The following is a 12,284-nucleotide window of genomic DNA, read 5'->3' on the forward strand; positions in this document are numbered from 1 at the left end:
GACTCTTCTCCTCCCACTCCAGTGACTGCAGGTTGGTAAGGGGTTTAATGAGGTTGGGAAGGTGAGTCAAGCTTAGACTTTGGAAACCGAACCACAGGATTTATACTCCATTCAGAAGAAGGATTTTTTTGCTTCCTCTTACCTCACATTGACTTGTTATATAAAACCTTTCAAAGTGATTTCACATTATTTATTTAATCATCATAAACAATGTGGCCAGGAAGGTATTTATTCTGCCCATTTTATGGAAGAGCCATTTTTGGATCAGAGTAGTGAAGTGACTTGCTCAGGTTTACACACCTTATTAGGATCTGAGCCTCTTTTTGTTTTCTTTAAACTTTTTATTTTAAATGTGCTTGTCTAGTACCATCAACTCCAAGTCAAGTAGTTGTTTCAATCTAGTTGTGGAGGGCGCAGCTCACACTGGCCCATGTGGGGATTGAACCGGCAACCTTGTTAAGAGTACCACGCTCTAACCAACTGTCTGCCTCCTAGGCTCTGAGCCTTTTGACTTTTAATTGTGCATGTTCCTTTCCTTGGCTTCTGATGACACATGGAATAGCTTTGTCTTAAACTCAGAAAGCTTTCTACCCAGTCTTCATTTTGCTGTTTCAGAACATCCAATCCACTTGTTAGGTTCTGACTCGTCTGGTTTAAGAGAATCTCTTCCCTCTTATTCTCTAATGTTTATGTATCTGTGAAGTGTTTGGCATGATTCCTCAGTAAGACTCTTGAGTTCCCAGTGGGCAGGGATCACATTTTTTTTCCCTAACCTTCCTGGCCCAGCAAGTATACCATAGTTTTTAAAATTTGCCCTACCAACATGCAACATTTTTTTAGAAAAACATGGTTTATTTTTCTCTTCCCCCGTCACATTTAACTTCCCATTTCTTTTTTATTTAAAATTATAGTAAATTAAAAGGACCTTTCCCCTATTACTTTCCAGATACTACATAGTGCAGCCTAGAAACATGTCTTTGCCACTTTGTGAATAGTAACAATTTGACCTCATGTGTTGGTAACCCTACACTGCTGTTGTGGGGTCACTACAAGGTTTCCTTCGAAACAGAAGAAATGTGTTGGTGTGCCTTACAGAAGTGAGGGGGAGATACAGCAACATCCTTGGCCTAAGTTCTCCCAACTGGGCAAAGCACTGCCCATGGATTCCCTATGGTCACTGGTTGAAATAAGGCTCAAGAAGGGAGTGCAGAGAAAAGCTAAGGGGAAATGAGAACAGAATGCAAGTGCGAAGTATCTAAAGTGAGAAAGGAAGAAAAGGTAAGAAAAGGACAGAGAGGAAAGAGTAGGGCAGAGAAGAGGAGACTACAGGATTAGTGGAAGGGAGGTAGAGAGAACAGTACAGAGTCCACAAGCCCCTCCTGTGGTGTGGGAAGCATAGGATGCTATCTTGTACCCAGGAAGAGCAGCTGGTGAGATAACTCTTCCTGAGCTGATCCTGAGCTGCTGGTCTCTTTTTTTTAAATCCTGTATTTCCAATATCAGGTAGGGATATTTCCAATATCAGGTTTCTTCTATCAGTTGGGAATGTGATTAGATCCCAAATAATTTTTTTCCCCTCTTCTTCTGCCTTTCCCCCCACCCCACTCCGGTTCAAGCTGTTGTTTCTCAGTCTAGTTATCTAGGACATAGCTCCCTGGCCCATGCTGATATTATGAGCCTTGCGCTCCCCCAGGCTGAGGCAGTTGGTCGCTGGTTGTTGGTTGGCTGCTCACAGCAGCTCACGGCAGCTCTTGCCAGCTGCCGGCCGCTCACGCTGGCTGCCGGCCGCTCCTGGCAGCACAGCAGCCCATGGCAATGCATGGCCGCCCAGCTCCAGGGAGAGCCGCTGTTCACACTCTTAGCTGTAGAGGGCGCAGCTCACTGGCCCATGTGGGAATCCAGCTGGCGACCTCCGCGTTAGGAGCAGTGCTCCAACCACCTGAGCCACTGGGCCGGCCCAGATCCCAAATAATTTTAATATCAGCCTCAGTTCAAATGGTTTATCAAAGAAAATGTGCTATAAAAATCATAAGGTATTCTAGGTCAAATTTCATCTTATTCATTCAACAAATACTGATTGCTTATATGTCCCAGACACTGAGGCTATAAAAATGAGTAAGATTCTGTCTTTGCCCTCAAGGTGTTTATAGTCTGGAGAGAGAGACAAACAGTTCATATAGTACAGTGTGTTAAAATACTAGGATATGAGTAAGCAGAGGGTACTGTGGGCTCAAAGGAGGGCCCTTGATTCAGTCTTAAAGGGGACCCAGGAATGCTGCCTAGAGAATTTGACATTCAGGCTGAGTCCCAGGTTGGCAAACTGTAAGGTGGAGGGCAGGGCAGGGTATTCCAGGCAAAGGAAGCAAAGGCAGAGAGAGCACAGTCCATACAGAAGCTATAAAAGCCATTTCAGGAGGGAATGAAATACGTTTGCATGATACAGTTTTTGGTGAGTATTGTTCTGCTTCAGAAGTTTAGATTATTGAGACTTTACTATTCTTGCTAGAGCACAGAAAGTTAAAATCTTTATTTCTTAGCAGTAATTCTCTTCTAAGATGAAGACACCAGAAATCGTACTTCCTGTCTTAGAGAGTCTAAGGACAAAATATAAATAAAGCACAGCCTTTGAATTAGTAAATGATTGTTAACCCTTTGTGCAGTAAAAGAAAGAAGGTGCAATACATGGCATATCTTTCTCAATCTTTTGGATTTGATTATGTTCTGCTTTGTTTTTAAAGGGGTGTGTGTGTGTGGAAATTTGAGGTCTTTGGTTACGATATGTGAAATTTGAGGTCTTGGGTTAGGATGTGTGAGGAGGGAAAGAATAATTGTTTCTTTTATAGCATAACAAAAGAAATTTATTTAAATAGCTCATTTCTCTGATCCCACCTCCTGAGCACAAGCAAGATGTACCTGGGGATTTTGTTTCAGAGAGACACTTACTTCAACCAGACAAAGTGTGTGTTCGTCATTATTCACTGTGTAAAATCTGTTGTCTAGATTAGGAGCATTGATTTTTTGTGTTTTTTTGTTTGTTTGTTTGTTTCCTTTGAGACATCGATATAGCTACATTAAACAGAAACCTTACGTGTATTCATTGGCCAATACTGGGATTTTTACCTGGGAATTAAAAGATAAAAAGTGGTATGTGTGGTGTAGGGAAGAACATGCTTAGAAAATAGCACATAGATTCAGTGGTCATTTCTCAGTTTTCTTCTTTCTTGACCTTTCAGTAGCACTTGACACTCCCTTTTTGTGAACTAGTTTTACTCGGTTTCCAGGATGCCACTCCCTTGGGTCTCCTGTACCTTACCAGCCCCTCCTTCTCAACCCCTCTCCCCCTCCCCCCACTTTGTTTTGAGCTGATTCCTCCTCTCAACCTCCAATGATAGAGTACTCAGATCAGTACTTGGATCCCTTCTCTGTCTACACGTATTTCCTCAGTGCTCTCTTTCAAGACTTTAAATTCCATCTATACCGTGACAGTTCTCAAGTGTGTATTACTAGCTCGAATGTCTTCCGCTGAACTCAAGACTCTTAATAGCCAACTGCCTACTGGATACTTCCACTTGGGTATCTATTAACTTCTTGAACATAATATATTGTAAAAAAATAACTCCGGAATTTCTCTCAAAGCCTCATCTCTGACAATTCTTCCCCATCTCAGTTTCAGTTGTATTGAATATACGGAGGACTCTCCCTAGGCCCGCTTCTTTTTCTTACTCTCCTCATCCAATCCACCAGGAGGTTCTCTCAGCTGTACCTTAAAATACACTCAGAATTTGAACGCTTCTCACTACATCCTCTGCTATTAGAATAGCTTTTAAATGGTCTTCCTCCTTTTGCTCTCAGTTGCCTGGGTCTAAACAATGACCGGAGTAATCCTGTTTAAGTATTTATAAAATCATGCCACGCCTCTGCTGAAAATTGTCCACTGGGTCCTTCTCAGATTAAAAACTAAAGTCCTCTGTGTTCTGCAAGGGCACATAGAATCTTCAGCACTGCCCTCCTCAGCGGCTCTGACCTCATCTTCTACCACTTTCCCCCTGTGCTCTAGCCACGTGGTCTCCTTGTAGTTGCTCCAAGATGCCAAACAACTTTGGGACCTTTGTAATTGTTTTCTCTGCCTGGAGCACTTCTTCCAGATATCAGGATGGTCTCCCTTATCTCCTTCAGGTTTCTGCTCAGCTGTCACCTGATCTGTGAAGCATACCTTGACCATTTTATTGAAAGTAAAAGCCATCTTCTGTCCTCTGCCTCTCCTGCTTTTTCTCCACAGAACTTATTGCTATTTGACATAGTATTCATTCATTCATTCATTCATTCATTCATTCATTCATTCTTCAGATATTTATAGAGTGCTGCCTACTATGTGCCAGTTCTAGGGACTATCTCTACTATAGTTTGTTTATTACTTGTCACCCAGCACTGGAATATAAATTGTATGATGGCGAGGACTTTGTTTTGCTCATTGCTGTGTCCTTCCTAGAACAATGTCTAGCACATAGGAGTTGAATGAAGAAATATATTCAAATGTTAAACAAAAACATATTGAATATATGTGTGCCAGAAAATTAGGGAAAGACATTGTTCCTGCCCTCAAGTTTCTTAGTCTAAAAAATGCTTATATTGACCTGAACCATGCTGTGATCTCTAGCAGGATAAACTGATACATCATATTGGAATTGGGGAGGTAGGACTGGTGTGCAAGGGTATGAATATCTTCAGAGACAAAATACGACTTTGTCAGGCTTATCAATACTTTGTGCTGTCTTTGGGAGGGCAGGATTGATGATAGCAAACTGCATTACTGGCTTTTGGGTTACAGTTCCTGTTTGCTCTTGCTTTGTTAACAGCAAGAGTTTGTTAAAAATCCCATTATCAGGTACCTCCTAGGAACGTCCTATCATAGCCACTTCCTCTCAGGATAAGTGAAAGAGTTTATTATTTTTACCTCCTCTATATCTGAAAATTGTTTTCCAGAATCCCTGGCCATCCACTTACTGGCTGTTTGGTCTTGAACCTCAGTTTCTGCACCTGTCAAATGGAGATAATGATAAATAACACCAATCTTCTTATGAGGATTAAACGACTAAGTGATATAATGGTTTTGAGAACAGGATAATGGAAAGAGGAAGAAGCAGAGGACAGAATTCCTTTTTTTTTTAAAATAGCAAATACTGTATATTTCTGCTTTACTTTGAAAAAAATTTAATAAGCATATGTTTCTTTTCTAAAGAGAGCAATGAAGATTTTATTTTTGAAAACGAAAACTTTAATATATCGCGGGGCGGCCGGATGGCTCAGTTGGTTAGAGCACGAGCTCTCAACAACAAGGTTGCTGGTTAAATTCCCTGCATGGGTTGGTGGGCTGTGCCCCTGCAACTAAAGGTTGAAAATGGGAACTGGACTTGGTGCTGAGCTGCGCCCTCCACAACTAGAGTGAAGGACAATGACTTGGAGCTGATGGGCCCTGGGGAAACACACTGTTCCCCAATATTCCCCAATAAAACTTAAAAAAAAAGTTTTAAAAACAAACAAAAAATTTAATAGATTGCTTGTTATAGAGTAGCAGGTTTATAGAAAATATTTTCTTGTCTCTCCACCCACATACTTACCCCTATATTGTCCACATACTTACCCTTATATTGCATGAGGGAAATGAAATGCTAGATAACCCCACCCCAGGCTGCCCAGTGAGCTGGTATCTGGGTAGGAAAGCAACCATTTCCCTTTAGGTGAAATTGGAACTCAGGAGGTAGTAGCATTTGAGAGAGGCTCAAAGAAGTCAGTGATGATGACAACAGCAGTAAGAGTAATGGCTGAACTTGATGCACCAGGCAGCGTGCTAAGCACTTTTTGTGGATTGTCTTTTTCCCCCCCTTTCTACTGCCTCCCCCGCCCATGGTCTCCCCAACCATGGCCTCCCCCCACCCCACTTTCTTTGTTCCATACGTTTTACATGGATTATTTACATGGTAGCCCTCTCTAGGGAGAGCTGTTGTTCACAATCTTAGCTGTAGAGGGCGCAGCTCACTGGCCCATGTGGGAATCGAACTGGCCACGTTAGGAGCACGTTTTTCCTACCACCTGAGCCACCAGGATGGCCCCTGGGTTGTCTTATTTTAACAACATCATAACCATATGAGGTTGGTGCTGTGAAAAGCAGAGCAGTATTAAGAGTAAGGAGCATAGATTCTGAGGTCGGACCTCCTGCACTGGCATCTCAACTTTGCCAGTAACTAGCCATGTGGCCTTGAATAAGACAACTGTGCCTCATTTTCCACATCTGTATCTGTAAAATGAGGGTAATAGTACCTGCCTCATAAAGTTGTTGTAACGATTAAATGATATAAGCCATGTAAAGTGCTTACCAGAGTACTTGGCACATAGAAAGTACTCACCAAATGTCAGCTGTTATTATAATTAAAATAGTTGTTATCCACATTTAGCAGATGGAGAGACAAAGGCTTAGAGAGAGGTAAGGTTATTTGCCTAAGTGACACAGCAAATAAATGATGGAACAGGAATTTGCACCCAGGCAGTCAAACTCCAGAGCTCTTGTTCGTAACCATTATACTATGCCACCTTTGTGGGTGGAGGGGAAGAGACTGGATAAGCACTGCGTTTTGTCTAACTTGAGATGAACATAGATGTAAAGGTCAGGTTTGGGTTTGGACCTACCTAACCTTTATTTGTGATCTTAAGCATCTAATCACCATAGCATGTGCTTGGTTATTCTCTTAGTTAATTCTTCCCTAGATCCAAAGAAATGAATGAGTGATGGGTTAGTTATGGTCTTTTCCTGTTGAGGGATTGGGTGTTCCCTGGCTGGGGCCAAGAAATGGAGCTAAATAAACACCTGTGTCCTTGCCAGTGCTCTATGGACAAGCAGTAGAAGCTTGTCTGGTCTCTCTTGTTATTATGATTGTTTATCTTCATAATACAACTGGTAATGATGAGAAGCAGGGCAGTGTATGCATTGAGCACTTTCTTTGTTCCATGCGTTTTACATGGATTATCTCATCTAATCCTTAAAATAACACTGTAAAGTAGTTGCTTTTATCCCTATTTTATAGAAGCAAAGAAAGGTTAAGAGACTTGACTAAAGTCACTCAGTAAGTGTTACAGCTGGGATTTGAATAAGCAATCTGGCTCCAGAGTCCATGCTCATAACCTCTATACTGCTTCTATTCTTGTCTTACCTGTGTAAAGTACAGAGTATGTACCAGGTGGTTTAGTAGGGCCAGTCCTGTATTTCATAGGAAAAAATGGGAAGATTTTGACTACTGGGCTAAGAAAAAGGAGGCCTGTGATCTTGTGACCTGTCCCTAACTTGCCCCCTCCAGGACTTCACTTTTCTCAGCCTATTGTCCTCAGTCATTAAGAAATGTGTTGCTGTAGATGGTGTCTGAGATGCCTTCTAACTCTGATACTCTGTGATTGAGCATGTGAAGTGAGGAGAATAACACCAGCTCAACTTCTTGATTTTGAAGCAGTGGTATTTGTGAGATTTTAGGGAGCCCGTTTTGTGCAGGGAAAATGCCAGATTTCAGGGCTGAGAATGAGCCGCCTTCCTGAAGAAGGTACGGTCTGGGCTCTTTTTTTGAGGTTGGTTGCCAAGGGAACCTAGCCTCTGGCCAGCAACAGTCAGGAATGCTTTGGTTGAGAGGGGTACAGATAACTAAAACAAGCAGCACAGTTAGGTTTCACTTTCCAAACTGCCCCCGCCCCTCTCCCCCCCCCCCCCCCCCCCCCAGTTACCTTTCCTTTTCAAGCTGTTAGTTTTATATACTTTCCGTATGTTAGGCACCGTTTTAAATACTTTACAAAGTATTATTTAATCTTCATAGTAATCTTATGAGATAGGTACTTGTTCTACATTTGCAGATAATGAAAGTGAGGCAAATAAAGTTACTTTGTCCACATTTACTTAAGTAGAAAGTGGTATCAAATCCACTAAGTTATAATGCCTGGTTGGAGCTTAAAAAAAGAGAGCTTAAAATGTAGAAGGAGGGGGCAGACAGGTGGCTCAGTTGGTTAGAGTGTGAGTTCTGGGCAACGGGGCTGCTGGTTCGATTCCTGCATAGGCCATTGAGCTGCGCCCTCTGCAACTAGAATGAAGTCAATGATCTGTTGCTGAGCTCCCATATGGCGAGATGGCTCAGTTGATTGGGGCGCGTGCTCTCAACAACAAGGTTGCTGGTTCGACTTCTGCAAGGGATGGTGGGCTGTGCCCCCTGCAACTAAGATTAAACACGGCACCTTGAGCTGAGCTGCCGCTGAGCTCCCAGATGGCTCGTTGGTTGGAGCGCGTCCTCTCAACCACAAGGTTGCCGGTTGAACTCCGGTAAGGGATGGTGGGCTGTGCCCCCTGCAACTAGAAAATGGCAACTGGGCCTGGAGCTGAGCTGCGCCCTCTACAACTAAGACTGAAAGGACAACAACTTGACTTGGATGGAGCTGATGAGTCCTGGGAAAAACACACTACCATTCCCCCTTCCCCCCAAAAAAGTCCTGGAAATAGACACTGTTCCCCAATAAAGTCCTGTTCCCCTTCCCCAATAAAATCTTTTAAAAAAATTTAAAAAGTAGAGGGAGGACCCTTTAGTTATTTATTAGTAGTTTTTGTTTATTTGTTTCGTTTTTTTTTTTGAATGATAGACGCTTGGAGTTGGAAAGGGCCTTTGAGGTTATACGATCAGTCTCCTTGTCTCCAGTCTGCCATCCAATTAGTTACAGGAATGCTTTCTGTCATCCCCCTGACAGATGATCATTCAGGTTCCTTTTGAATACTTGCATTGCTGGGGAGCTCATCACTCCTTGAGGATCCCATTATATTGAATAGCTCTCGTTGGTAGGAAATATTTCTTGTATTAAATTGTAATCTAATCTAGACCTGTCCGATATGGTTCCCCTGGAACCATACAGGAGAAATATAATCCATCTTATACATGCCAATCTTGTGAATGTTTGAAGATAATCTTCCTACTTATGAGGCATATTTGCAGTTTTCTTGTAGCATCTAAACTTGTATTTAATTCAGATTGGTTTATAAGCAATCTCTGTCTCTTACTACTTGGTAAGTATAACCTTGCAACAGATCTATGCTTCACTTTTTGTGATTAGTTAGGCACAACATTTGGGCCCTTCCCACATTTTTGGAGAATGAATGGATAGTGAGCTGAATCTATACAATTATATATGAGTCTGGAGGTAGTTTTCTATTCTTGTAAGGTGCTGCCCTATACACGGAACTCACAAAATGGCTGGAAGTTTATCCGGGCACTTGACGAAACTGCATTTACTTCATCAGACCACTAGGTGATGAACGACTCTCAAACCCGAACTGCCAGGGCCAGTTGTGTACGTGACAGTTTCTACTTGTGCCGTGAAAGGCCATCAGAAGTCATCTGGTACAACCTCTAAAAGTTTTTTGTGGGGAGCGGGAACCCATCTGTGTACACTTACTTTGTCTTTCCCAGCTTTGTTCTGTTTTAAATATTAATTTGATTAGGATGCTTCTTTTTTAATTTTCTTAAAAAAGAAGCATGGTTGGTACTTTCAAGGTTATTGTATGTCCAATTTTTTTTTTCTTTAACCTTCATGTATAAATGATATCTTGTTTGGGTTTAGGATTCTTGAATAGTAATCTTAGTCTCTACAAAGACTGTATGCAGCTTTCTACTGTGTTCAGTTTCTAGTGATACAGATGGAAAGTCCAATGCCAGCAGGATTCTTTGTTCTTTGTGAGTAACCTATTCTCTCTTTCTGAAGTTAGTAAATTCTTTCTTCATGCTCAGTGTTTCATCATGATATACTTAGGTGTGTGTCTTTTTAAAATACCTCTGCTTGCCACTTGATGAACCTTTTAGACTTAAAAACTTAAGTCTTTTTTTAGTTCAAGGAAGTTTTATTGCTTTCCTTCTATGTGTTTCCAACCTCCTTACTTTATAGATGAGGAGATTGAGCCAGAAATGTTAAGTGACTTGCCCAAGGTCACTCAGCTAGTTAAAAATGATCTTTAGCAAATAATTTGACTCCTTTTATGAGCTAGACTGTCATTGTATTTATTGACTGTTGCTCTAATGAGAGGGCCATCATGAACAACATGGAAATTTTTTAGTAAGACTGGAATTTTGGCAAGGGTTTATGGGGAGAGGAAGGAAGAAGAGATGATTAAATTCATTATGATTAAAATGTGGCCCATTTGAAGGACTGTAAAATTCACCAATCCCCGAGTATCCCAGTTATTGGAGTACCCCAAAGCTTTAAAAGTTAAAGCCAGGAAGTTGATTGAACACTTGGAGAATTAGATATTTAGTTGTCAGGAGTTGGATAAGCATGGTCATGCCCTGTTGTAAATATTGGAAAACATAAATGGCATCTGAAGGTTGGAGACAGACATCATAAACTGCCTTATCAGTGGTCTGGTTTCTGTTTTGAGTTTCAACTTGGGATCCTATTCTGCTGGGAATCACTCATTCCTGGCTCTGTTGATCTTTGGATTTCCCCAGCCCTTGAGTCCCTTTCGGTTTTGAAATGAAACCTACCCCAGAGGGTGAGGTCAGGTACTCGAGAGTACTTTGACAGCTCACACCAGGTTGTTTTCTTTTAGAGCCATCAGGCATGTGACAGCATGAGATATAAGGCTCAGCAGGCTGTGATATGGACTAATTGATGGTGAATCAGCTGTTGGGTAAGGCCTAGGCAGTATCATTTCTTTGGGTAACCAGGAAAACATGTAGACCAAATATGTTGTCTTTCAGCCCCAGAAAGTTGAAAGAGCACAATCACTAGAGACCGGCCATGTTCTCTCCACCTTTGGTTTACTGAAGAAGGAAAGGCTTTATTTTAGTGTGTTTTCTCCTCATTTGTAGAACCTCTTTTCTTTTCAAGAAAGACCCATGTCCCTGGCAGCTTTCTGCTGCTCCAGCTTCTAAACATTTACAAAATTTTTTTTTATTAGTTTCAGGTATACAAAACAATGTAATAGTTAGATGTGTACACCCCTCACAAAGTGAAAACCCCCCACCCCCAAGGTATTACCCCTCTGACATCGTATATAGCTGTTACAACTCCACTGACTATTCCCTATGCTGTACTCCTCATCCTGTGACTACATGTATATTAAGCTTCTAAACTTTTATACTGTGCCTCTTGGAACTGCTGCTTTGATATGAGGTGACTCCTCTAGATACCCCTACACACCTTACCCCATACCCTACTCCTGATCCTTTCACAGAATGCAGCTTCCCCTCTTCCCTTTGCTGTAAACCTGGTTTCTACCATATTACAGCACTTCACTTGGGATTTTTGTAAGTGGAATTGGCTCTTTCTTCAAAGCATCCCATACCACTTCCCCCTGATTGTGCCTGAGTGTCTCCTAGCCCCATCCCTCAGCGCTGCAGAGCTGCTTCCAGACCTTCAAATACCTTTTCTCCTTTGAGACTTCTGCTGGCCAGCAAGGCCACCTGATCTCTGTTCTTAAAGCTGGCATCTATACTCATTTTTCCATGTTTGCTTAGGACTTTGCTGTCTGTCCTCGTCTCCTGGGGTTCTGGCCAGGCTAGGGGATTGGTGGCCAGGCGTGGCCTGGCGCCAAGGATTCAGGATCCAGCATGAAATTAGGGGACTTGGTATTAGCATCACAGATGTGGGCAGATGGTGGGGTGGAAGGGACAGAGAAAAGTTAGTATCTGAAGCAAAGGATATCCTTTATAAGGCTCCCTCTTCTGCCCATTTTTGTTGTTTTAACTAAGAGTTATTTTTTTTTTTTAGAACACTTTTGGTTCACAGCAAAGTTGAAAAGGTACAGATTGCCATTAGTTTTTGAGAAATCGGTTTTTAATTTTATAGAGACTATAGTAAAATATCAAAAAATCAAAACATTGTAGATATTTTGAATACTCCTGTTGCCCCCGCCCCCATTTCAATTATTTCTGTATTCCCCAGAGGTAACCTCTTAGTGGTTTGGAAAATACCTTCTAGACTTCTTTTTTTCTGTATGTTTGCATAAGTATGTATGAGCCCAGAAAAAATTCGAAGTGTTATTTTTGTGTTTTATTTATTTACACAAATGGGGTTACATTTTAGGTATTGTTCTGGTATTTCTTTCTTTGATTCAGTAATGTGCCTTGACAGTATTCCATATCGGTACGGAAAGATATTTCTCATTCTTTTGGGCTACTGTAGAATTCATAGACAAGATATACTGTATTTTATTTAGCTATTTTCCTATTGAAGGACATTAAGGTATTTCCAGTTTTTTGTTGTTATGAATG

The 12,284-nt window shown here is 41.5% G+C and overlaps 1 protein-coding gene across 1 annotated transcript in view; it reads left to right on the plus strand.

Annotated features, from left to right (window-relative positions):
• The window catches only part of ASPRV1 (aspartic peptidase retroviral like 1), a 91,082-nt gene continuing 78,798 nt past the window's right edge, over positions 1–12,284 (plus strand). The window contains exon 1 of the mRNA XM_088796111.1: positions 1–31. The gene's annotated coding sequence lies outside the window, so the exon portion shown is untranslated. The remainder of the gene's footprint in view (positions 32–12,284) is intronic.

The sequence above is a fragment of the Rhinolophus sinicus genome, chromosome 2 (assembly GCF_057876585.1).
Source record: "Rhinolophus sinicus isolate RSI-liver-muscle chromosome 2, RSI-T2T, whole genome shotgun sequence".
Lineage (NCBI taxonomy): Eukaryota > Metazoa > Chordata > Mammalia > Chiroptera > Rhinolophidae > Rhinolophus > Rhinolophus sinicus.